Source organism: Aethalodelphis obliquidens, unplaced genomic scaffold, assembly GCF_003676395.1.
Source record: "Aethalodelphis obliquidens isolate GAN/ISIS:26980383/991018 unplaced genomic scaffold, ASM367639v1 scaffold8, whole genome shotgun sequence".
NCBI classification, from domain to species: domain Eukaryota; kingdom Metazoa; phylum Chordata; class Mammalia; order Artiodactyla; family Delphinidae; genus Aethalodelphis; species Aethalodelphis obliquidens.
This window is the reverse complement of record NW_020837952.1, coordinates 16,863,386-16,885,906: the sequence shown is the minus strand read 5'-3', so window position 1 is coordinate 16,885,906 and position 22,521 is coordinate 16,863,386. Positions and strand designations below refer to the sequence as shown.

Here is a 22,521-nt window from a genome sequence, read left to right as displayed (position 1 = left end):
GTCCCTCAATGCTGGGTGGTAGTAGGGGGGATGATAGTGGGTGGCAGGCCCAGTTCTCTGAGCTGGGACCTCTCAGTACACCCTGTGGGAGAGTGGCAGGGAGACATGGTTGATTTGCTCTTCAGTTATAATTCCGAGACAAGTGCATCATCTACACATAGATTATCGACTTTAATTCTTATCAGAACTCTATGAGGAAGGTTCTGTTTTGATCCCAGCATAGTGTAGTGGTTACAGACAAACATGGGCTCGGGTTTGAATCACAGCTCTTATACTATTAATGTGAAGTCCAAACAACTTGTTGTCTATGTGACTTTTACCTTCCCATGCCTCAGTTTCCTCTCTGTATGATGGAAGAATAATAGTACTTACCTTTATACTGTTTTGAAAAGCAAATGAGATAGTTTACACGGTAGGAAGTGCTCTCTATTATCTCCATTTTCCAGATGGGGAAACTAACACCCAGATGGGTTATATAACTGTCCAAGGTCACACAGCTAAGCAGCATTTCAAAACCTATGCTCTTAGCCATTATTCTGTGGTGGGACTTCTCAGGGTTTTTCACATCTTGGCACACATGGAAAATGATATTACTCATATGACATTGGGGAGAATGAAAGGGACAGCTCAGGGCTTGAGGTAATTGGTCTCTGGGTCTCCTATCACCCCAAGCTCCTTCTGGTCAACTGGTACTCTGCTGTACTGGAACAGAGGATTGGAGCTGCCTACCCAGGCCAAGGATGTCAGTAAGTCTTCCTGGAGAAAATGAAGACTTAGCTGGAAAAGTTTGTAAAATTCAGTAGTGAAGGGAGGGGGTGATAATGGGTGAGAGAGACTGCTTAATTTTCTCTTCTGAAAAATGGAGACCACAAGAATATCTATTTCACAGGGTACTTAAAAACTAAATGATGGCTTGTATAAGGAGAAGCCTTTGTAAAATGTGATAATTTTAGCTTAAGAAAAAAGAACAAAATATTTGAAATCATAAGAGTGATCTGGGGATAGTGGTTACAGAGATGGAATATTTCTACCAACCATTTACTTGGGGAAAGTTACAGTTTAATACGATAGACTTCCCTCCCTCCCTCCCTTCCTTCCTTTCCTTCCTCCTTTTATCTTTAACCAAATAAAAATGGACATTAGCTTCCTCCAAGATTTCTTATGAGGCTGAACCTATTTTCATCAAGTAACTAGAGCAAGTGGGAATAAGAACAAGAATCCTACAAGCCCAAGTAGGTGTATCTCTGAAGTTCAGACTAGTTTGGCTTTATCTGAGGAAATGGCATGTCAGGCTGTCTCTATAACATGGGCATCTTTGGTGAGGATTTCTTCTGACAGGTAAGGCAGCCAGGCACAAGCCAGACCCAGAAACAAAGCTTTGGTCAGTGGAGGGGAGGGATTTAGGACCATCAGCCAAGTTGTCTCCTCCCAGGGCCTGATGTCCAGTGTTGACATTTTCTTTCCTGAGTTTAATGTAAAATTCAAGTCAAGTAACTTGCACAAATGCATCAATATTTTAAAAGCTACCAATCTTACACATGAAAAAAGGCAGCTTACAATCTTCAATAATCTTTAATGTAATACATATTCATTATATAATATATGAGCCCTCAAAGGAGAAGTTCCTGTTGTCTAGAATTCTAAGTGCTACACAATGGTGGCTTTGGGATAGGTAAACACCACATATTTGCTTTGTAAAACCATCACCGAGTGACTTCAGCAGGTTAACTCTGAAAGTCATCACAACTTTTTGTCTTTCATAATCTGGACAAAGCTAAAGGAGAGAATTTTCTCTGATGCGACATTCTTGTAGTCAGAGTTTTAACCAGATACCGTCCTTGAAATTTGACTCTGATGTTAGAACGCTCATTAGTTCTGAAAAGCTGACTCATTCTTTGTGGCTGAACTCAAATGTCACCTCCTCTGTTAACTAGTCCCCAACACCTTGAGCAGGGTTAATTGCTCCCAAGGAGCTTGGTACATGCCTCTATTATGGCACCATTACCATAATGCTGTTTGTTTACCCAATAAACTATGCACTCCTTGGGGGTAGGAATGGTTCTCAGCATGGGAGGCACTTACTTGATGACTGTGGAATTAAAGAGTGTATCTATCGTAGATAGTATGTTTAAAATATAGATAAATTTGTGCACTTCTACAGACTCAGAAAAAAAAATGTTCAAGAGACTGTTGCCATCCAGATATAGAACTGAAAAAAAACCCTCAAGAATTTTAGGAAGTTGTCATCTTAAAATCTTATTAACTGGAAAGGTTCAAGAAAGATCAACAATATGCTGAGATGAATGAGTGAAGATTTTTGTGTCATCTAGTGTGTGTTTGATTTATATCTATAGTTAAAGCTAGAAGTCAGGGGAAAGGAAAGGGATGGGTTTGAAATTGATTGATTGACCTCTGACTGCTAGGTTCTGTATTAGATGGTTTCCATGACATGATTTCCCTTTGGGTACCAGCCCCCCCAGATCCCCCACCCCAGTTGGTTGGGTCCTATTAGCTCCTTTTGTCAAATGGGAAAACTGAGTTTTGGAGGTTCAGTAATGTGAACAAAGTCTTTCCATCTAGTAAGTGACTAAACCAGAATCTGAACCCAAGTCTGAAAAAAGTTCTTAGTGTATGTCTATATGTGTTTAAAAAAAAAGGGGGAGGAGAACTCAGCAGTTACTAAGATAATTCAGGACAGCCCTCACCTTGTAGCCTACACTTTCACCCCTTAAATATCTAAGGAAAAGTGTCAGGCGGGTGGGGCTTGAAGTGGGCAACACATGTGGTGCTTAAGCAAGTGGACTCAGAGTCAGAAACCTCGGTAGAGAGCCTGGCTCTCTCACTTTCTAGTGGTGTGAACTTGGGCAAATTGTTTAATATACTTGAGCCTCAGTTTCTCTAACAATAAAATGTAGAAGTAGGTGGAGGGGACTAATCATCATTTGTAGCTCACAAAATGTTGTGAGAAAGAAATGAGAGAAGGCACTCAGCACTTAGTCAAGGGCTTGACACACAGTAATGCTCAATGCATTCTTATCATAATTACTCAAATGCTCTCTGTTTCTTACCCAAAGTCAACAGATAATTGCTCATCTTCCTACTTTCTTAATTCAGCTGTGCAATCTTAAAGTGGAAGAGAAGTCCACTGAATTACCTTTGGCCTGTGAGCTGCAGCCAGACAATGGGATTTGGAATCATTTGATAGGAGTTTGGTTCTCGGTTCTGCTTTGTGATCTTGAGGAGACAGCTCACTCAGTTTCTCTGGACTCAGTTTTCTTATCTGTAAAGTGGAGATCAAAACTACATCTATCATACAGAATTCTTTCCAGGCTTACTTGACCAGTGGTAAGATAAGGCGCACATGAAAGGGCACCTAACCTGGTCTGAGAAGAGTGAGGAGAGTCTTCTTGAATGTAGTGGAGTCCAAGTGGGTCCAACTCCAAAAAGAGAGGAGCCTTGTAAACTAGGACACACACTTATGCCAGTAATAATTACGCTATCATTTTAATAACATAAGTATATGTAACTGATATTTAACCTTCTTTCAGACTACATTTCCCACTCTACTGGTTTCACTTTCTGACTTAACCTTTGAATTTCATTAAACTTTTAAGGGGAGGAATACTGTGATTTGGGTTTTTTTTTGGTGTTTTTGTTGGACTCTAATTATCTCCACAGTTTGGTCCATCATTTTCTTGAAGGTGTTTCTAGTAGAACTTTATTATTCTGCTGTGTCTTCAATTATCAGCTGTGTAATGCAAGAACCCAAATAAATATAGACTGTGTAATTCTTTCTGGCTTTCATACTGAATGGGATAAGTGAGTGTGTGTGTGTGTGTGTGTCTGTGTGTGTGTGTGAGAAAACACATGTATACATCTTGGATTTGATCCTGAGTTACTCCTTGGGTGTAAATAAGACACTGAAAGGCACATTAACTTTTCCAGGTCACCAGGGTTTTCATTAGATTGCTGGACTATAAATAGTTCCCTAGTGGTAGAGTGCAAATGATGTACCATTCCTTCTTCCCCCCCAGAGAGCTTAGCTACCAAAAAGCAACATTCACTTGCAAGTGTCTGGCTCACTGTGTGCCAGTATTGTACAGAAGGTCAAATTTTGGATTAACCTTTGAAATGGAAAAAAAAAATCAACAAGGGTGTCTTTGTGAACATTTTGTTTCTTAGGGAAAACTATTTACATGGAATTTACCTAGTGTACCACATAAAAATTCTAAGCATGGAATATCTAGCACAGCGTACAAATTTATTTCCCTTGAGTTACTTAAATGTCATCATGTTTGGTACAAAATTGGAAATACCTCATTTTGCAAATATTCTTGCCAGAGCTTCTCTGCCATGGTGCCATCTGCATAGAAGAAGATAATTGAGTAACTACTTGGTGAATACAAACACAGAGCCAGCCACAAGAGATAATTCAGAATGCCTTTTCTGTTTTGTTATCCTTTAAAGCAAGATTATCTGTCCGAAGAATTTGGAAAATTACCTCTACTGTTTCCAACTGATTTTGTCTAATCTGTTTCTGTGAGATCCACTGAACACACTATGCTAGGATAAAGTGGATTTGTTCGAAGAATAAGATCTGATGTTTGGCTGAGCTTATCAAGTTTCTACTAGACTATAAGCTACTCAAGGACACAGACTGTATTGCATTTATCTTTGAATCTCTCCTGTGTCAGGAATGTAGTAGGCATCCTCTAAATAGTTACTGATTTAAATTCAGTTTATTATAAAAATTATAAGAATCATTTCTGGGCCTCCTAAAAATCAGACAGTGTTTGAAAAATATATTCCTGGATGTTCTTTTTTTTTAAATTACATCTGGTTTTAGTTTCCTGTGGGGAATCCATGTATGTTGTGGAAACTTGGGTATATATTTGTGATAGAAAATTATGGATTCTGACAAGGAAAGCAGTAGCAAAAATTGTTTAATATTTGGTAAATAGGGGTAAAACGAATGAAGACATGCTTGGTCTAACAGAATTCATATAGATTAAGAGTTTTTAAGAACTGTTTTCATGGATTTGGTACATTATACAGTTTGTCTTACTTTTCTCTTTTGGCAGTTTTATTACCAAGTAAGCCTGAAAATGAGGCGAGGAGATGCCTCTGTGTGTATGTGTGTGTGTGTGTGTGTGTGTGTGTGTGTGTGCGTAAACAAGAGCTAAATGAAATTTCACACCAATAAGATGAGTTCTGCTTAGAATGATGATAATGGCTATTAATTGAGAGCCTAGTATGTGTCAGGCAGTCTTTAAATCAATAACATATTTTATGCATACAAAAACCCTATGACTTAATCATTTTTCCATTTTTAAAGATTAATAAGCTGATGTTCAGAGATGTTTAATAACTTGCTCAAGTTCACATGGTAAGTGGCAGAGCTGAGATTCAAACCCCAAACTCTCTGACTAGTAAATTGGTATTCTTCCCACGTATTGTACTCAATGCAGGAGGCACCTACGCATGGTGATTCTTAACAGTGTCAAAACATCTTTTTTCTTTTGGGACACCGCGTGCCTGTAATTATTACCTGTAGAGTCTTTCTTGGAGCCTTAAGTCCAGATTAGCACTTTGTTTGTGTAGAGCAATAAAACAGTACAATCTCAGCCTCCAGTACTGGCACCATTGTCAGCAACTGGACAGAATTGAGTCACCTTGAATAAAAGAAAAAAAAGTGAAGTGAGAGGTGTTTAATGCCTTGTCTTTTTTTTTTTTTTTTTTTTTTGCAGTATGCGGGCCTCTCACTGTTGTGGCCTCTCCCATTGCGGAGCACAGGCTCCGGACGCGCAGGCCCAGCGGCCAGGGCTCACGGGCCCAGCCACTCCGCGGCATGCGGCATCCTCCCGGACTGGGGCACGAACCCGTGTCCCCTGCATCGGCAGGCGGCCTCTCAACCACTGCGCCACCAGGGAAGCCCGTCTTTTTTTTTTTTAACACAACTAATTAATCAGTTTGAATTCTGAGTAGAAAGAAACAAATGAAAATGTTATTTCACTTTTCAAAGTATGTTGAATCACTATCCTAGAATTTTTACCATCAGGCAGTAATGAACAAGCACAATGGAAGAGCTACAGTTGGAAGAGGTTGAGAAGGATCCTGTGTTTTATCAGTTGATACGGGAGCCAAGGTGGTGTTTGACTGGGGAGGGAATGGCGATATAAGAGAAGCATTAGCTAGTTTCTAGTCAATCTCCTTTTCTATGTGCACGAGATAATTATAAAGTCAAATGTTAAAGCTGAAAAATCATTTAAATATCTGGCTTTTTGTTTCAGGTGCTGTTCTATTCAAAAGCAGGCAAAATAGCAAAAAACAGGTCCGGTGAGATGGGCATCTAAACACCTAAGTTTCTTCGTTGTATTCTGTGCTAGGTGTAGTGGTGAACCAAAGCAGCCTGGTTCCCACCTTCACGGAGCTTACAGTCTAGACAAAAAAGACTTAATAATTTCACATAACAGTATGTGAGCTCTTTCAAAGCGATATCATAGTCAAAGAAAATTCAGCAACTCACCAGGAGAAATATTGCCTCCAAAAGGCCCCTGGAGCCAGCCCAAGGCAGGGAGTATTCAGAGGGACTGTGGGAAGACAAGATAATGGAGAGGAAAAATAAGGGCTCCCAACAAAGTTTGCGACTAGTTAAAGGTAATGTAGGATACTGCACTGCTCCAGTTGGGGCTACTGGTGGTGTTAAACAATAAAGAATGCCTGGGTACCATAGTGATTTAATGCAAACTACTTTTTATTCAGGGGTGACTTGAGGCTATGAACTCTAGCAGCCAATCACATCCACTTTCTGTGAAGAGGCTCTCATAATAGTTAAAAAATATATATAATATATATTATTTATGTATCTTATTGAGGTGAAATTAACATAACATAAAATGAACCATTATAAAGTGAACATTTTCAGTGGCATTTAGTATATGCACAACGTTGTGTCACCACCACCTCTAGTTCCATGATATTTTCATCACTCCAGAAGGGAACCCCATACATATTAAGTAATTGTTCCTCACTCTCCCTTGCCACTGCCTCTGGTAACTACTAATCTTTGTTCTGTCTCTATGGATTTACCTATTTTGAATATTTACTAGAAATGGAATCATACAATATATAATCTTTTGTGTGGCTTTTTTCACTTAGCAGAATGTTTTTGAGGTTTCATCCATGTTGTAGCATGTATCAGTACTTCTGTCTCTGTGGATTTACCTATTCTGGATATCTATTGGAAATGGAATAATACAATATATAATTTTTGTGTGGCTTTTTTCTCTTAGCATAATGTTTTTGAGGTTCATCCATGTTATAACATGTATCAGTACTTCATTTCTTTTCCTGGCTGGGTAATATTCCATTTAATGTATATATATATATATACCACATATTAATGGATTCATCCATTAATAGACATTTGGGCTGCTTCTACCTTTTAGTTATTTTAACAGTGCTTCTATGAACATGTGCCCGTTTGGGCTGCTATAACAGAATACCACAGACTGGGTAGCTTATAAACAACAGAAATTTATTGCCCTCAATTCTGGAGGCTGGAAGTCTGGGATCAGGGTGCCAGCATGGTTGGGTGAGGGCCCCTTTTGGGACACAGACTTCTTGTTGTATCTTCGCATGGTAGAAGGGGCTAGGGAGCTCTGTGGAATCTCTCTTATAAGAACACTAATCTCATTCATGAGTCCTCCACACTTGTGACCTAATCATCTCCTAAAGGTCCCACCTTCTAACATCATCACATTGGGTGTTAGGATTCCAACATGTGATTTTGGGGGAACATAAACATTCACACCATATCATGTGTGTACCTGTACTTGTTTAAACACCTATTTTTTATTCTTTTGAGTATACACCTAGGAGTAGAATCACTGGGTCATTTGATAATTCTATGTTTAACTTTTTGAGGAACCACCAAACTGCTTTCTAAAGGGGCTGAACCATTTTACATTCCCACCAACAGTGTACAAGCGTTCCAGTTTCTCCACATCCTTGCCAACATTTGTTATTTTCTGTGTTTTTTTTTTATTATAGCTACCCTAACGCATATGAAGTGGTACCTCATTGGGGTTTTGATCTACATTTTTCTAGTGATAAGTATCTTTCCATGTGTTTGTTGACCATCTATATATCTTCTTAGGAGAAATAAGAAATGTCCATTCAAATACTTTGCCCACTTTTTAATTGGGTTGTGTTGTTGTTGTTGAGTTAGCATACTAATTTTTGAGCCATGCACTTCAGCTGTTTCATGATGCAAATCCAACACCCACAGTAGTCTTAAAGGTGGAATGTGGGCAGGGAGAAGAGGAAGCAAAGAGCACAGGAGAGGTGGAACTTGGGGTGTGGCTGAAAGGGTGCTGATACACAGCTTTATCTTCCTCAATAACTTAAGTCTGATAACTCAGAATAGGAAGTGATAGCTTTGGCATGGCACTTTGATGGAGATGCATTTCTAGAATCTGTGACTTCAACTTTATTCTCACTGCCATTGTATAGCTCAATAATAAAGAGCTACCATTTTTTAGTGCACTTCACACACATTATCTTAAACTTTGTAGCCATACCTGGTTGGTGCTATTATCCTAATTTTACAGATTAGAAGAACTGAGGCTTGGGGAGATTAACTGGTTCAAGATCACACCTTGAAGGAGGCTGAATGAGTAGCGATTCCATTCTCACAGATTTATGTCCTCTCCCTATTACCCCATGGATGGCTTATCACTTGTTTGTATTATTGCTCTAGTCTCCTAACTTTTCTCCATTTCTTTAGATTTATCTTCCTCAGTCTCCACACTGCTGACACTGGGGTTTTTTCTAAAATGTAAATCTTACTGTGCCACATCTTTGCTTAACATCTTTTAATGGCTTGTCATCCTTCAAGATCCCCTGTGTTTCAAGTTATCACCTCTTGCTTTTCTCATTTGTACCCTACCTTATAGTCATGTCAAACTATTCCCAATTTCTGGAATCTGTCAAGCTGTTTCATAACCTTGTGCTCAAAAGAGAGCTGTTTCTTTCTGGAATGAATTAAAGACCGCCCTGCCCACCAGTACTACCTTATGAACTTACCCCTACACCATAAAATGCACAAATATTGGCAAGTGAGGTAGTCAGGGGAAAGAGGGGAAGCTGTCATTATTTACATACCTCACCTTGACTACCTGGAATATACAAGAGAATCAACTGGAAGCTAACAAGGCAGCTTAGTAGTCAGATACAAGATTTTTAAAAAATCAATAGATCTCCCAATCACCAGCAGTAACCAGTTAGAAAATGTAATGGCAGAAAGGATCTGACTCACAAAAGGAGCAAAAATTATAGAATACCTAGAAGCAAACTTAATAAAAATATGTAAATCCACATTTTTAAAAAGCTCTAAACTGTTATTGAAAGATAGAAAAATAACACTTGAATCCATGAAAATACACTCCATGTTTCTACACGAAAAGTTTAATGTGGTGGTTATGAGCCTGAGGTCTGACTGTGTGAGTATGAATGCCAGCAATTCCTTTCTGCCTCATCTCAGGAAAGTCGCTTCACTCCTCTAAGGCTTAGCTTCCTTGTTTGTAAAGGGAGAGTAATAATATTAGTTAGCTCGTGTATCAAGTATGAAAATTAACTAAAATGATCTGACTAAATTAAATGATCTGTTTAGAGCACTCAGCCCAGTGCCAGGCACATAGTAAATACTTAATAGGTTATCTATTATACTAAAGATGCCAATTGTCTTTAAGATAATCTGTGTATTTAATGCAACTCCAGTTGGGCATTTGTTTCTGTGTGTGATTTGTAGGTTTATTGAGAGCTCATCTTTAGAGGGTATTTTTATTTGTTTGGCTTGTTTTATATTTTTGGAATCATGTGTCTTCTGAGTTGTGGATAACTCCCAACAGAGGTGTTTTGGTTTTGCCTTTGCTTGTGCCAGCCCGATACATATGTCTCTCCCTCCTTCCCTTTTTTCTTCCTTCTTTCTTTTGTTCTTTTCTTCCTTTTTCTTTCTTCCTTCTTTCCTGTCTCAAGTTCACAAAGATATTCTCACATTACTAAATGAAAAGAAAATTTTCACAATAATATATATAGTGTAAAGTCATCTAAGTATAATGCAAAGCAACTCTCCTTTTAAAATATTTCTGGCAATGGATCTGGAAATCCACACACAAAACTGCTCATAGTGGTTACTTCTAACATGAGACTGGGGTGGAGGGTAGATGGAGAAAGTCTCTCATGGAGTTTTTCATCTTCTTCTGTATTACGTGATTTGTTTATTATTTGACCACAAGTAATACAATTTCTATTACTTGTATAATTTAACAGTCAGCCATTTTCCCTCCTCCAGCTCAGGCCTCAGGCCCTTGACAGCCCTTGCCCTCTCCTCATCTTCTCGTCCATCATCTGTGCTCCAGTCACCTGGCTGTCTCTCTGTCCCTTGAGAATGCCATTCTCCTTTTCACCTGAGGCCTTTGCCTTTCCAGTTCTCTCTGCAATGTTTTTCCCTCACCTCTTTGCCAAGGTCACTATGACTCATCTTATGTGGCTCTCAGTTTCTACAGCATGTCCTCAGCGCAGCCTTCCCTGAAACTCAGACCAGGTAATGTTTTCTGTCATATGCTCTCCAAGTATCTTATCTTCTCTTTTGCAACATTTACCACAAGTTTAATTAATTAATTAATTTTGAAAGTTGTTATGTAATACCAGGCAACTCCAGTAGAACATGAGCTTCATGCTGTCAGGGACTAGAGCTGTCTCATTTGCAGATTAACTCCCTGGGCCTAGCAGAGCATCTAGTACATAATAGGCCCTTGATACATACTCACTGAAGGAATCAACAAGTAAGTGAGGGCTTCCCTGGTGGCGCAGTGGTTGAGAATCTGCCTGCCAATTCAGGGGACACGGGTTCGAGCCCTGGTCTGGGAGGATCCCACATGCCGTGGAGCAACTGGGCCCGTGAGCCACAAGTAATGAGCCTGCGCATCTGGAGCTTGTGCTCCACAACAAGAGAGGCTGCGACAGTGAGAGGCCCGCGCACCGTGATGAAGAGTGGCCCCCGCTTGCCGCAACTAGAGAAAGCCCACGCACAGAAACGAAGACCCAACACAGCCATAAATAAATAAAATTTTAAAAAAACCCAAAAAACAAGTAAGTGAATGAGATTTTGGGGGAATCTTGAGTATAGTTTCTGATTCTTCTAAGTCCCTTCATGGAAACTTAAGGATCTGAGGCTCCTATGTTGGGAAATATTCATTCCTTTTCTGCTCCTGTTTAGGACTGATTTGTGCATTGCAGGTAATGTTGCTCTGCAGTCCTTTATACTTGGAATGCATTTTGGGAACCTCCATAAAATGCCTCTTCTAGAATTCCCAGTGCCTGTAACTCTGTGAAAGTCCTCTGCCCATGAACTAAGGAGGGACCCAATAGACCTCTAACAGTAGGAGAGGTACTTATTTCCTGAGCTGAGCACTGCCCAGGAGACTCTCCTTCTATCCTCAGGAACCAATTTCTCTATGCTTGTCTCTGGGCTTCCACCATCTGACATCTTCAACTGCAGATGCAAGCGGGTCTCTCTCTGCCTCACTGGAGTTCCTCCATTGGACAATTTCCTGTCCATGGATCCTCATGAGATTATGCTGAAATTTCATTCCCAGTGTCATCAGGAGTGAAACGAACTAAATTGAACTCTAGAGAATGTGCATTAATACATATGAACACAGCTAAGTAATTGCTATGTTGAGCAGGGGAGGAAATCAGTCACTATAAAACTCATGCTGTAGGAGAACTCATTTCCAAGCAAGATCATAATGGGAGTCATCTAAACAGAATTCAACTTTTATGATTTTTTAAAGGACCATCAGACTACGAGAAATATTTCACTTCACTTAACTAAAAGGTCAGAGCTTTTTGATGTCCCTGTTACATGGGCATTGTGTTATATAGATGCTCCTCAGAAGTTAATGGACGACTTCTTTTATAAAGAAGTTCAGCCATGTTGAAACTCCTGCTGGATGATCCCTACTGGACAACCCTTCTTGTTACTCACCCTGTAGTTGGGTGTTATGGCTATCCACACGATTCTTTCCAATGATTTCTAAAAACGAGAGGCCACTAGTTCGGATGTTCCTTTTATTGCCTGTCAAAGGGCAATTTTCAAATGAACATCACCCTCTAGGAAGCAGAACTCTTGCATTCTCAGAGAAAAGTGATGATAATTGGACTTTACACATGTTTCCCTTTTTGAGATACAGACCACAGAATTTGTTTATGACTATCTTTAGCACGAACAGGAAACTTACGATGAAACTCAAATGGAGGGGAATAGAGTTAAAATGTTATAAAACTCATAGGAAATCTGTTCCAAATGATCCAGTGGCTTTAAAAAGTCCATTTTTAAAACATGAGAATGATAGAGCATAGTTGTTTTGTTCAGTAGCAGGGAGGGGCATTGCTGTGGCAGCCACACTTTCTGGCCCTGTGACCAGTTGCTCATTTTTTGTCAGAAAAATAGCTGGGTGCGACCACGGCTACAGTCTCCAGTTGTGGGAAAAGTGTTTGTCTGTGAGCAACTGACAAGTCTGTATTAAAGGTCACACTAGGAATTCTGGCTCCTTAGCGGCACCCTAACCCTAACCTTAACCTCAACGCTAACTTTGGTTTCTAAACAAGACCGCTTAGATGAGTAATCCAAGGAGACAGCATTCCAGGGCATTCACATCACCCCTTAAGAGGGCACCAAACATTCTTCACCACTCTTAGTTCCTCTATGGGTCACATCTGCACCATAGATAGGGTATGCCCATCAGTTGGAATAGGCCAGGTTATGCTGCCGCAACAAAAAAGCCTAAAATCAGCTGGCATTGTTTTAGGGATTGCTGGTGGATGGTGAGAAAACGTTTTCTGAGGCAGGAAGGCTGTTGCTCTTTCCCTCCGACCTGCAGACAGACAATGGCGGAGATGGTGGCTGCTCCATCTACCTAGGTCCTGGAGTGAGGAGCTGAGCAGCACAGCCCCAGCTGACCTGCAGTGCAGAGAAGTTTCTGTGATTATCCGCCACCAAGATTTAGTGCCATAACTGACTAATATCACATCTCCTGCAGTCTCACAGGTGAATAAATGCACACTCACGCAGGTGAAATAGATGGCCTAGGACTCTAGTCAAGGGCCAGGGAAACGATGTCTGAGCTCTATTAACATGGCAGGCTGACTCATTTGTGTCTGGCAGATCCATGAAAGGCCACTGATTTTTCCATCAACTATTGAGACTTCAGTCTGATGGGGTCATTCTGACCCCATCAGACTGAACTTGACCCTCAGAATGAACTTAGTCTTTTACAAAGAGAGCAAAATAACATTTTTTTTGGTTTAGCGTCGCAGGTAGGGTGACCAACCATCCCTGTTTGCCTGGGACTGGGAGATTTCCCAGGACACAGGCCTATCAGTGGTAAAACCAGGAAAGTCCCAGCTAACTGGGATGAATAGGTCACTCTAATTGCTGAGGTGATATCTCCTAGTAACACTTAAGAATTATGCAGCGTAGACTCCCATTGTACCTTGTAATTCTTTCTGTCATAATATTTATTACATTGTGTTGTAAATGACTCAGACTGTGCAGTGTCTATCTGCCCACCAAACCCTGGGCTTCTGAGACCAGGGGACTGTTTCTTTTCCATTTTATATTCCCAATACCTTGTATGGTGCCTGCCACTTCAAAAGAGCACAATAAATATTTATTGAATGGATGAATGAACGCTGTTTCTCTGTTATTTTTCATTCCCAAAACTGGTGTGGTGTGATTGGCTTTTTCTTCTTTGAGGATCAGTTCTGCCTAGTTACTAGTTTAACTACAAAGAAAGGCAGGACTCTGCCCTGACTGCAGCTACAAGCTTGCATAAAGCTTTCAGCGTGACCTGTAATGTAAAATTACATAAACCCAACACTGAACTTCAGCATAAACTGATTCCTTATTAGACCGACTGAATAATTGAATCTCCTTTTTTGGCATTTGTTTAAAGACAGAAGGTCATGGGACAAATGGTGGGTATTTGAGGCTGTGGAAACAGTTGTTATAAATTTGGTTTATCTGTTTCTGTAACTGGGACTATTGTGACTGAAGACCCAAGCTTCCCAAGTCTGCCCTCCACCCTTGGGAATGCAGAACAACATGCCCTCCAAACCAGAGGCAGGAGGAAAATCTCTGTGGGCATGCCTCCTGAGAGACTGCATTCATGCCTAGCTAAGGACAGCAAACAGTGAACTGAGAAACTTGCTCTGGAGAACTAGATCCAGGTCTCAACCAGTTGAATATTTTCATAACAGGCCTAAGAGGTATGCTGAGAAAGAGTTTGCTAGTTTTTGACTTACACACTAAATACTCAGACATTTTTGTTTTCATTAATCACCCACAGTGAGTCTCTCCTAAGTGACTCAGCTTTTCTGAGAAGTGATTTAAATTCTAGAAGGAGGCCCTGTGGAGTAGTTGGAAGATCACTAAACTTGTATTAAGAGGACTTAAAAGAAAACCCATCCTCAGTTTCCTCATCTGTAAAATGGGTTTAATAATATCTACATTTCTTACCTTATAAGATAGCTTGTGGGGTCAAAGGAGATAAAGTCAGTAAAAACAGTCTAAAAATTGTAAAATGCGGAATGAATATAAGATATATATTTTCTACCTCTTATGAATTCACCTGATTCTATTCTTTAACAAAACATATCTAAGCTTGCCTTCTGCTTTAAGACTTCCTTTTGTAAGTCAATTATACTTCAATAAAAAACAAAGGAAAAAAACCCTTCCTTTTATTTATCCCAATATTTTCCTCATCACAGGACGAGAATACTCTGTGCCTTGTATGTGCATTCTCTTCATGACAGATGAAGACACAGGTACCATGATCTTAATTTTACATGTAAGTACTAGTTCATAGTAGTTCATGTCCAAGATCATGCAGCTAAATGTTTGGTTTTAACACAAGGGTGCCTATCTCACTGCCCATGAAATTTCTGTCCCACTGTGCTACCTTCCAAGTTTTAAAGGGTTTCCCTCCATTATTTTAATATCTTGGATTTGGTATACAAGTTCATTTTGGGTTTTATCACATTATTTTCTAGATTTTGATTATATTTCCTCATTGTTTGTCACTCCAGACTGAAATATTCTATTCCTTACTCTGGCAGACCTTTCCTTTTCCTTGCTTTTGTTTGGACCTTTCTTGAGAGATAACAGCTAAAACTGCATGTAACATTCCAGGTGTAGGCCCTCCTGGGTTGGGTGCCAGGGCAGTATAATGTTACCAGATGTATTGCCAATACTCATCATGAAACTCGGATTTTCATGAGCTGTTTTGACTGAAGTAGGGCAGTTCCAATGGAACATCCTCCGGCTACAGCCAGCAACCACGTGGCCAGGCGTTAGGGAACATGATGTCTTGAGGTCTCTAAAATTCTTTCATTTATTTATTCAACAAGTTTTTTAAAAGCACTGATCCTGTGCCAATCTCTGTTCTATTTGCTGTGGGTAGGATAGAGAATAAAATACCCCAAGTCCCTCTCTTCACGGGCCAAATCGAGTAGTGTGGAGAAACAGTTGACAAATACAAAAATGTATAATATGTCAGATGGTAAGTGCTATGTAGAAAAATGAAGTTGGGTAAGGGGAAAAGGGGAAGACTGGGCAGAGGGCTTGTCTTTTCCATAGAATGGTCAGTGACATCGCTGATAAGGTGACATTTGAGCAGGAACTCGAAGGCAGTAAAGGTTACCTCAGGGAAGAACATTCCAGGCAGAAAGAACAGAAAGTACAAAGGTCGTGGGAAAGTTTTCTGCCATGTTTGAGGTATCCCAGTGTAGTTGGAGCTAAGTGAGAGTGGAGGGCACCGGGGAGATGAGATAAGGTCAGAGCTTCAAGGTCAAGGAAGGGCAGATCATGCATGGTCTTATAAGTTATGATGAAGGACTTGGGGTTTTATTATAAGCAAAGAACTGGTCTGGTCGGACTTATTTTAAGAAACTCACTCTGTCTACTCTGAGGAGAATAGACTATGGGAAAGGAATGATGGAGGCAAGGAAGCCAGTTAGCCAGCTATTGTAATAATCCAGGTGAGGGATGATGATGGTTTGGATCAGGGTGATGGTGGAGGTAAGAGCCAAATGTCATTGAATCCTGGGTATAGACTGGATATGAGAGAAAGAGGAATCAATGACGACTCCAAGGTTTTCAGCTCAAGAAACTTCGAAAATTGGATGAATGGAGCTGCCTTTTACTGAGATGAGGAATACTACGGAAGGCATATTTTTTGTGTGTGTAATGTTTGTAGGTGGTAGAAGGGACTTAGGAAGGAGTTCTATTCTGTATATCTTAAGTTTGAGGTACTTCCACGTAAGGATTTCAAGGAGGCAGTTAGACAAGAGTATGACGTGTTTGGAGGAGAGGTTGGGGCTGGAGTTAGAGGCTAAATGAGATCACCTAGACAGACAGATAAATCAGGAAGAAAGAGGCCAGAGCACCGAAACTTGGAGGACTGCAACATACTACAGAGAGCGTGGGGAGATAGGTGGAAACAGTAAAGAGAAGCAGTCACTTAAAAGCTGTTCTGGTGGCTCTGTGGCAGCAGCTACTGTGAACACTGGGTTTATATATTGGAGATCTGCTCCCAAAGCTGGGGGGCTACCAGGGAAGATTTATGCTTGTGCAGGTGGCTGCTACACAGGATCATTGTGATAAAGCACACACACAAGAGTCCTCTCTTATCATTACAAAATATGCAGGAGATTGGCCAGTCACTGCCAAAAATCAGGATGAATTACTTTAGATCAGGGAAATTTGCTTAACTGAATGGAATCAAAGAGATCATATCAATATATTCCTGATAATATAAGCATATCTATAATATGATAAAAACAAGGAACTCTCAGTACTGTGGATATACAAACCATTAGCATGTGCATTTATAAATCCCCAAGATCAGACATATCAGGATGCATATTAACAAAATCACCTCTACAGTACATATAAATAAAGTTCGGGCTTTGGAACTCTTTTTTTCCTGATTGCAATTGGTGTTTCATTTTGCAGGTCACCCCATAAAAAGCTTGTTTAACCCATGATGTACTGTACCTCAGGTGTGGATCTAACTGTTCAATTTTCAGTTTTCAACCATGTTAAGGACTTTCTTCAATTGCAACTCTGGACAGCAGCAACTACCTCATCTGATAGACAATCAAAGCCATCTGTGCAAGAGGGGTGATATACTAGTAGATTTAAAAACAAAACGAAGAACATTCTGCTTTTATCCTGTGGAACCCTGCCTCCCTGCCCCCAACCTTGTCACCATCCCAACCCTAATCTGGCCAGCTCTGCTTCACAAGGAGAGGTGGAGTAGGAGAACAAAGGCATCAAATTCTTGGTTAAACTAGAAAAGTCTTGATCTTTGTATTAAGATTTAAAAGAATAATAGCAGAGATAAGGCTTCTTTGGGCTGGGTCACAGAAGCGACAATTGGAGAGGGAATGGGGGGTGTGCCTGGGATATTGATGAGATGCTGAGAAGTGGCCCTAACCTGCACCCTTACTTCATTATTTCCAAAGATGCAAGGGGGGTCCAATGCTGTGACTTCTCCAAACATCACATGTAGTCAAGCCCCATCCTCTAAGTCCTAGGAAGAGCTCAGACCTGTCGCTGGGTCAGGTCTGTCACCAATGGGATCACCAGGGATGTCCAGCTGAGGTGCTAGGGAGGGAAGAAGCACAGTGGCTTTGAGCCTTCTCTGTGGAGCACTAGCATCCTTTAGATGAATGCTCTTCTCGCCATGTGGCAGGGCAATAGGATGGGGTGAGGCTGGCCCTGTTGGGGAGAGGTGGCTGCCCTTGGCAGGCTAGCAGGGCCTCTTTCTGGATGTGTTCATCTTCATTCTTTCATACTTTTTCTTTGGAAGCTTTCTTTGTGCCCACAAATATAGATTTAATATCTGCTTCTTTGTCTTCCAATGCTATCTCTGTAACAGCATTTACCTTACTGCATGTATGTCTCCCCTACTAGATTTCGACCTTTTTGAGAACAAAATCCAGTTACAATTGTCTTTATATTTCCCAACACCCAGGATAGTGCCTGGGTCATGGTAGGTAATCAATAATGATTTGTTATATTATGAAGGAAAACAAATGCATTCACTCTCTATGCCATGAGTGTTCTGTTACCTGGTGTAACTGGAGTAGGTAGAGTGACTCAGCTAAGAAATAAAACACTTTCTGCTCAACAGATATTAAATAACAATAACTGTAACCACCTACAGCATATCTTCTCGTCTTCATTTTCTTTCCTTCAAATAACAGATTGAGGCCTATTTTCTCTGGAAAGTCTTTGCTGGTTATCCTTCTTACAATCTGCTAGCCAGTCTCCTCCTTCCTAAGACACTTCCTGTTATCACGTTATAGCCATAAATATATATTCCTAGATTTTATAGTCAGTCCCCCTTTTTTGCCACATTGTATTCTTAGAAATCACGTCTTCCATAAAATGGAACATTTCTCCTCTAGAGACAATGCTGTAATTAAGGGCTTACCAAGGACTCAGTATCAAATAAAATACAGTCACGATCAATAACATGTCAGAAAGATAAAGCTACAACTGTAATCCTCTAAAATAATTTAACATAGTAAAATCATGCCTCGAGTTCTATAAAACTGTCATAAATACACATTGATTATCCAATACCTGGATTATGTAAAATCTATGTAAAAACATAAAATTAAACCATGCTCTATTATTAAATTTTCCCCCAAACGAATATACAGAGTAAAATGAATATTTTCAACATATTAATGAACAACCATTTGTTCTGCTTTTAAATTATAAATGGAACATTGGATGATTATTTAGATAGTTTAGACCTCTCTTAATACAAGTCAGCAAGTTAGAAGTTATGCCCCTTTGTCCTTCATAGGTTGTCCTCTCCAAAGCAGCGCTTTCCTAGTTATTCAATTGGTCCTGTAGTCACACCCAAATTAGTAGGCTCAACAAATGTTTCCTGCAGTTTCTGACAACGGTAGTACTTCTTTTCTCCTCGGAAAAGCTGACCCAATATTTCTAATCTTCTTCCTCTCCTTTTCTCTTTCTTTATTTAAAGCTAAAGGCATAAAGCTAAAGGCTCAGTAGAAGACCAAAGCAGAGCCAGGGAGAGACATGGAGTGGCCTTAAATAACTCAAGTGCCCCTTCTGTGAATGATTCTTCCTTGATTTAGTTTTTATTGTAAAAGCAATAAAACAATTGCTGACTGTGAGCAAACTCCAAAAAAAAAAATACCTCAAAACATTTATGATGGGCTTCCCTGGTGGCACAGTGGTTAAGAGTCTGCCTGCCAATGCAGGGGACACGGGTTTGAGCCCTGGCCCAGGAAGATCCCACATGCCGCGAAGCAACTAAGCCCGTGCGCCACAACTACTGAGCCTGAGCTCTAGAGCCCACAAGCCACAGATACTGAGCCCACATGCCACAACTACTGAAGCCTGCGCGCCTAGAGCCCATGCTCCGCAATAAGAGAAACCACGACAATGAGAAGTCCGCATACCGCAATGAAGAGTAGCCCCCGCTCACCACAACTGGAGAAAGCCCACGCACAGTAACAAGGACCCAACACAGCCAAAAAAAAAAAAAAAACCATTTATGACATGATTTCTAAGAGGTCTGGCTGTCTTTTTATTAAAATTCAATAAAATAATAAATATTAATTGAAGGCCTACTGTGTGCCAGGCCTGATGTGGGGCTCAGAGGAGGCTGAGATGAAGGCAACAGTTTGACCTTCGAGGAGTCCAGTGAGGTTGGGTGTTGAGAAAGCAGCACTTAAGCTTAGTCATGGGTACTTCCTATAAGATGATAGAGGACTTGGGGTGACACTCCCTGGGGTATTTTGTTCATGTGACCAATGAGTTTGTGACTGACACTGATCTGTAATCAAGTCTGGTAAGAGGAAGAACATTTAGAAATTGTTTAACAAGAAGCCTCTCTGTTTTCTAGTGAGATTTGAGTATTGAAATTTGCTTCATGTTTAATTGAGAAAAATCTCATAATCCCACTGAAAACATAAATATGATAATCATAATGTTTGCTGAAGGCTGTTATTACAGGCAATAGGGAATTCAATTAAGAAAATACAAGGATGAGACAATAATGTTGAGAATAAGATCCCCTTAGCCTTGTAGTGTGAAACATATTATTCAAAGAGGAACCAAAATGCACGGCCTAGACTGGATTTATGTGGTTTAGCTCTTATTTGTCTCAGAATTCTCAGGAGACAAGTTCCACACTTAAGTGAAAATAATACATGTCCATGTGCGTGGTAGTGTTTAGGAGAAATGAGTAGCATCAAGGATAAGATTATTTCCAAATAATCTATCAAAAAACAAGACATGCAAGCAAATAATTAGTGGATGCAATTCGGATGTTGACATATCGAATTTTGTTTGTCGGGAAAGTGGTTGCTATGTGGCAGACTTATCCACTTTTTTTGACTTATAAAATAATTCTCAAGTGACTTTTCATAAAGATGAATCGAATTAGAAACAACACCCCAAAGGTTTTCTTTTTCTCAGGGGCTACATAGTCCTGTTTTTGGAACCATTACTCTGAGCTTGTTTTCTATATATTTTGCATAAAATGCATTTCTAAAAACAAAGAATGACCTCAGTGGGAAATTAAGCAAAAACATGAGCTGTCTCCACAAGAATAATGCTCTGTAAGTCAAAATGATAATAATCAAGTGCAGATAACCAAGAAGGAGGCCCAAGAGCTAGGACCGCTCCCCCACCTCAAGTCTCCATTGTAATCCCTTCCTACCTGCTCAACTTTCCTGTCTCTCCTCCCTTCAGTTCAGCCTTCACTCGGCCTCCCTGGTTATTTGGGCTAGTCAGACCTCTCCTCACCAGGCCACTTTCATTCAATAGCTCCCTTTTGTACTCAGAGGAAGGCCAAACTGTCTACATGGCACATGAGACCTCTGGCTTTTGAAGTTCATCCACCATTACCCAGCATACACCCTGTGTTCTCACCTCACTGAACCCTTCACAGAGCATGCCTTACTCATATCGTCACGCTTTGCATATAATATACTTTCTGCCTGGAAAGCAGTTCAAGTATTACGTCTTCTGTGAGATCTTTCCCAGTCACTCCAGGAAAAGGAGCGGTCCTTCTTTGCGTAAGGGATTTCTATTACAGCACTTGCCAAAACACATCATCATTATTTATCAAAATGAAACTCTTTTTATGCCTCGATTGCCACTAAGACCCCAAAGTTTGAAATGGAAAAAATAGATGCCAAGTACTACCATATTTCAAAGTGGGATGCCAGACCACATGTGCTGGGCTTGCAAAGAAGATGCTCTAAAGCTGATTTCGTGAGTTCATTATCTACTTTCAGGATATCAAAGGGTTGCGGAGTCAGAGGAGGAGGGGTGATTCCTTCCAAGAGCATTGACAATGTGTGCTGTATGGTCTTCCCCCCAGCCAACAGCGAGGGAATGGAGGAGGACTTCCTTCTCTGCTCAAGTCAAGCAACAGGGCTTCAACATGACCATTCAAGAGAAAAACAGAAATCCTGTGGCATTTGAGGGCAAAGGGATAGTCATTGGTTCTGTGCTGAAAATACTGAGGGCAAGAGATGGGGGCTGGAGCCACCGGCCCGCTGGCACAGCAGAGGGAGACAGGTCTTCACGGGGAATAAGCTACAATTTCATCCATGTTTACTGGCAAGAGCTTGTGTTTCTCATTGTCCAGACATGGGACTCATAGGAGCAAAACTACATGGAGCCATATTTGAATCCTGCCCAAGAGGTGGCCGGAAGAGAGCTGTGACTCTGGTAGGGGAGGTGTGACTCTGGATGATCAGAGGCAGAGAGAGGAATCAGAGGTCAGAAGAGAGGCACTGCCCATATCTAGGGGGCTAGTCAGAAGGCTTCAATGGGGGTAGCTCTGAGGATCCCACAAAAGCACCCCATCATAGGAACAGTCAGCACAGAACCCTCCAAGGCCACAGAGTACCTCTACCAGCTCATAGGTACTGGAGAGGTGAGAAACCACCCACTTGCTTTTCTGCTAGGTTGGGGAGGGCAGTTGCCCTGCTCCTATGGGTACAGTGCTGGCTGGGGGACAAAGTGCTTTCATATGGGCATTCAGCCAAGCCTTCTGTTTTCAGGCCCCCCTGGACCCCCACTTTCAGAGGTTTCTGGAAGCTCTCATTCCTCAGTCTTTCTGGAGTTCTGTAGCCCAGAGCAGCTTACGTCTGTGCTTCTCCCAAAGCTGTTTCAGTCCCTTGTCTTTGCTTAGTCAGTTGCCACTGACTTTCCAGCTTCCAATATTCTGTTGCTTTTGCTTTCTCTTTGTCCTTGTGTGTTTATGCCTTAAACAAAATTCTTTTACCATCACTTGGGCCTGGGGCAGCGGAGATTGGGAGAAATCTGTGACAACTATGAGTGTTCAATCTGCCATGTATAACTTGAAGTACATGTAACTTTCATAATAAGAA

General features: G+C 40.7%; 2 long non-coding RNA genes across 2 annotated transcripts in view; one reads left to right on the top strand and one right to left on the bottom strand.

The window, feature by feature from the left end:
• Positions 1 to 22,521, top strand: part of LOC113620718 (uncharacterized) — a 124,645-nt gene that overhangs the window by 30,691 nt on the left and 71,433 nt on the right. The window contains exon 2 of the long non-coding RNA XR_003432889.1: positions 14,836 to 14,915. This is a non-coding gene — a long non-coding RNA (uncharacterized LOC113620718). The remainder of the gene's footprint in view (positions 1 to 14,835; positions 14,916 to 22,521) is intronic.
• LOC113620719 (uncharacterized) lies at positions 3,161 to 5,667 on the bottom strand. Its single transcript, XR_003432890.1, has 3 exons — positions 5,549 to 5,667; positions 4,317 to 4,363; positions 3,161 to 3,280 (listed from the first exon to the last, which is right to left on the bottom strand). It is a non-coding gene; the product is annotated as an uncharacterized LOC113620719 (long non-coding RNA).